This window comes from Gossypium hirsutum, chromosome A01 (genome assembly GCF_007990345.1).
Source record: "Gossypium hirsutum isolate 1008001.06 chromosome A01, Gossypium_hirsutum_v2.1, whole genome shotgun sequence".
Classification (NCBI taxonomy): Eukaryota; Viridiplantae; Streptophyta; class Magnoliopsida; order Malvales; family Malvaceae; genus Gossypium; species Gossypium hirsutum.
Genome location: NC_053424.1, coordinates 82,390,234 through 82,395,323, shown reverse-complemented (window position 1 = coordinate 82,395,323; position 5,090 = coordinate 82,390,234).

The following is a 5,090-nucleotide window of genomic DNA, read 5'->3' as shown; positions in this document are numbered from 1 at the left end:
TAAAATATTCCAAAGAAAAGACTAAAATATAAAATAAATTGGTGCATGAGGACAAATTGAATTAGTAGATAAATGAAAGGGATTAAATTATAATTTTTACAAAAGTGAGTAATGGCTCAAAAACGAATGTTTGAGAAATTTCAAGGGAAAAATAGATATTTCTTAATTTGAATAAATATCAATTATTAAAGTGTAATAATTATGGATTATTTGGTGTTAAAATTTAATTGGTTGGAATATTTTATAATTATTTTTTATTAGATTTTTTTATTAATGAATGAATGAATAAATAAATGAAAAAGATGAAAAGAGTTATCCATCATTTTTCCATGTTGCCTTCTATCACAGGAGAAAAATAACTTTTTTATAAAAATAACTCAAAAAAATTAATTAATTATTAAAATGACTCTTTTTTTAATTAAACATGAAAATAATCTAAAATTTATAGTAAAAGTTAGTGGAGTCAAAGAATTTGGCTCCACCAACATGCAACGTCAGCAACCAGAAAAAAAAATTTAATTTTTTTAGTAGAGCCATGTAGAATGGCGCCACCTGTATAAATATCAAGAAAATACTGCAATTTCTGAAAATATGGGGGACTTTAAAAGATTTTCATTTTCTGGTGGAGCCAATTCATTTGGCGCCGCCAGATTCGCTTGACACATTGTTACTTTTTTTTTTACTTTTTTAAACTTTTGTCCTTCTTTCTTTTTCTTTTTCGTTTTTTACTTTTTTAAGTTTTGTCTTTATCCTTATTTATTATATTTATTTTTTTATTATTAATATTAAAAAATTTGAAATGTATATTTGAAATGTTTTATAATATATATTTTTTTAAATTTTAAATATATATTTTGAAATTATTTTTAAAAATTTAAACATTCTTTTTTAAAAATTAAATATATTTTTTAATAATATAAAACATTTAAATATTTTAAAGATATGACCTTTCAAATTTATTATTAGTTTTATAATATTTTAAATTATAATATTTAAATTATTTTTAAAGATATTCAAACCTTTTTTAAAATTCTATTTAAAATTTAAAAAATAATATTTTATTTAAAAAAGTAAAATTTGAATTAATTAGAAAAATAAAAAAAATATTTTAAATTTTAAAAAATAATATTTTAAATTTTAAAAAATAATTTCAAAAATATATATTTAAATTTTTAAAAAAATATATTATAAAACATTTCAAATATAAATTTCCATTTTTTTAAAATTAATAATAAATAAAATAAATAAGAATAAAGACAAAACTTAAAAAAAGTAATAAAAAAAATAACAGAGTGTCAGGCGAATCTGGTGGCGCCAAATGAATTGGCTCCACCAAAAAATGAAATTTTTTTTAAAGTCGCCCATATTTTTAGAAATTACAGTTTTTCCTTAGTATTTATACAGGTGGCGTCATTCTACATGTTTCCACCAAAAAGTTAATTTTTTTTCCTGGTTGCTAACGTGGCATGTTGGTGGAACCAAACTCTTTGGCTTCACCAACTTTTACTATAGATTTTAGGTCATTTTCGTGTTTAATTTAAAAAATGGGTCATTTTGATAATTAATTAAATTTCTTGGGTTATTTTTATAAAAAAATCGAGAAAAAGAAGTTGTGAGTTTTATTGAATTTGGTCTTTTCCATCAAAATTCATCATTTTCACCTAGAAATCAAAAGAATAACTTTAACCTTCAAGAGGGAAAGGTGACAAGAAGACTATGATGAGTACGAATATCATCTTGCATTCAAGAGAACTGAAGTTGGAGGAGAGAGAAATTCAATCTAAGGCTTGAAATCAATAGGACAAGGTAAGAACATCAAGATTTTATCCTGTTTTAAAGCTTCATATTGTAAAAAAAGCATGAAAATTATCTTAAAGTAGAGTTTTGTTATATAAATTTTTGTGTTCTTAATATGTTAGTGAAGAGAAAGTGATGGAAAACATTGTAGACAATGGAAATGATATGACAAATATGATAAAAGGAAGTGGTGAAGTTAGGGAAATGAAAATTTTAACTAAAAAGGGATAATGACTCAAATGAATTTTAGTTATTTTTCAAATGACTAAAGTGAATTAGGTGGTTAAGTTAAGTGTATTGGTATGTAATAGAAATCATGGCCTAAAGGATAATAATATTTTCAGTTATATTTATTATTACCAAACTCGTAATTTACTCTAATTAACTTGAGTGAAAACATTTCATTTGTCTTATTAAGGAATTGTCATTTGGAGTGCAAAAAATTGTAAAGTAAACTTAAGTGAGTCTCTAGTAAAAAGAAAAATGTGTCACCTAGTTTACATCTAAGCTTTTAAGAGGAAAGTCTTAGAGGAGAGTGATCCTGATTAGAGTATATAAGTGAGGATGCTACTTTGTGAGTGAGTGAGGCTTAACTTTCAAAAAATATAGTGGATTAACTCTCTAAGCATGACCCTACAAACATAAATATTTCAAATTATATAAACAAGTTCTTCGTGTTCACCGATGTTTTTACTTGCAATAGTTACTAGGTCCAGCTATAACTTAACATATATTTACCAAGAAAAAACCAACCAACTCTCAAATTGCTATGAATTAAGATTTTAAAATTCAAACTTTACTCATATGATTGTAGTCCTACTATGAAAAGGTCACGGAATGGTGATTACGTAGTGTTGGTTGATGATGACGGCTATCAAAATAATAGTTTAAGTGGGGCAGATTTTGGAGTTGATTTTAGTTTTCGAGATGTTATATTTAATAAGTGTTATCAATCAAAGCTATTATGGGAGGAAGTTATTCATGATATAGAGGATTCAGGTGAGGATTGGGAGAGTGGCCCAACGGCGAGATCAATATGGCCTAGCGTGTAACACCCTATATCTGACCCAGTCACCGGGTTTGGGTACCAAGTGTCACGAAAAACCCGAGTCACTTAACAAAATGTTACCCGGTTACTTACCGCTTTAATATGTATCAAATGGTACAACCATTACTACTTATCAACATTTAGTCAATTCCAAAGATAACATCATATTCAAGATTTAAATCCCAATTATATTTTATCTTGTATAAGTTTTCAATCCCTACAATCGTCCTGCTTTATTTAAAAATAATAATTATTTATAATGACAAAACTTAATATTTTATTAAAATAAACTTAATTAATCCTCGAGGCATGGCCTCTAAGGATGCCCTTCTAAATACATGAAACAACTACCACTCCCATCACTTGAATCTGGCGGTATCTGGGTTGGTCCCTCCACTTGCTCCTTGAGTCTCCATCTACCCTACCTAAAAGCAATAAATTTTATAAGTTTAAAATAAATTAGTGAGATCTTGTACATCGATATTCATAGAATACTTCTTAAAATTTGGGAAAAATAGATTTTGTGTGTAGATGCAAAACTCCCTAAATTTTGTAGGAAAAGCCAATGCCTTGTTTTCTTTGAGCTAACTGTCGGTGGTCATAGCCACTAGCCATAACTATGTTTTATCAAACAATTATTTCTTATGGGTTTTGACCATGTTAATCGTTATTCCAAACTTTCCTTATACCCTTCATGATATGTCTCATCATTGATACCCGTATTTGCCAACACAAATTAGCGAAATCTATTGGTGTTTTAACCAAGGCTTCATTAATTGCGGATTCTTTCCTTGATCCCTTAATCCACACTAAACTCCATATGTATTTGTCATACTATTTTAACAAACTATTTTTCAACTTAGCCTACGCTTGGTCCCTTTCTTGAATAAGCCCCTTTCTAATATCCTTATTCGCGAACTTGGATATGATACTTAGCTGATTGAATCAACGGACCCTTTTTTTCTTGACGAACTCATACCTACAATGTAACTCTAAAGTATTCATTCAACTTAGTCTGATCTTTTAAGATGCTCCAATTAATAGATAGCTCTTAGCAAACAATCTCTCATTCAGGTATCCCTTGAGGGTCTCCACCATTAGTAGTTTCACATGGTTGTCCCCGTGTTATATTGCCATGATAGACTTCTGTTTATTTCGTTAATTTTCGGTGGACTTCCCACCCAAGGTAGTCCTCAGCACACTCCCTCATGTAATCGTTCCTACGAACTATCCCGCTCTACTTAGTCTTGTCTGGACATTCATTTTCTCTGTAGTTTTGTGGCGAACTTTGCTAGTTGAACCGTTTAGGAAAATTCTCACCTTAAAGTGATCTTTGGCAGACTTACCCGTCTCTTACTACTTCTTTACTCGCAAAACCTTAGGGTTAGATTCTATTTGATCGTCTTACAACCATACCTAATGATGGATTACTTCACCACACACTAGCAGACACATATTAGTTTGATAGTGAATTTGATGTTTAATAGGGACTGTTTAAGGGCCTAGAATATTCGACTGTAATGTTTACTTGAAAAAAATTGTTAATTTGATGATTTTTGGGTTAAGGGTTTAAATTGCAAAAGTTATAAAAGTTAGGGGTAATTGTATAATTTTAAAAAATAAAAGGGTATAAAATGTAAAGTGAATTGGAATATGAAATGTAAGCTAATAATTGAGGAATTTTATATTTTAGATCAAGACCCTGTTGATATACGTGGAAAAAGAAAAATCACAAATTAATCCTTGAACTTTTACAACTACTACAATTCAGTTCAGGTAAGTTGTGCGGTTTACAATTTAATATCTATATGAAATGTGTGATGATATAATATGATATAATATTTATAATTGTTTTATCATTGATGTAAAGTTGTTTAAGAAATATTGATGAATTTAAATACCTGAATTGGATGAACGCGGGATAGAGTATAATCGAATTATAACGTGTTATGAGGGGATTGGAGTGGAGATTGTTGTGGAGTGATATATATATTTTTCTCGAGTAGGCCGAGGTTCAGCATTTGTTGTGAATTCTCGTGTTATAGTCCCTGTTTTGGCGTCTTTTCAATTGGACTAGCTCTTAAGAGCATCTGGCGTGTTATCGGGTGAATTAGCTCTTACGAGCGATTGGCGTGTTTTGGGTGGAATATTTATGTACTCATATCCGTAAGTTGTTCATCAGATCGTGAATCTTTATATTGTGACTTGTTTAGTGATTTTGATAGTACTTGAGCTTTGAATTGAA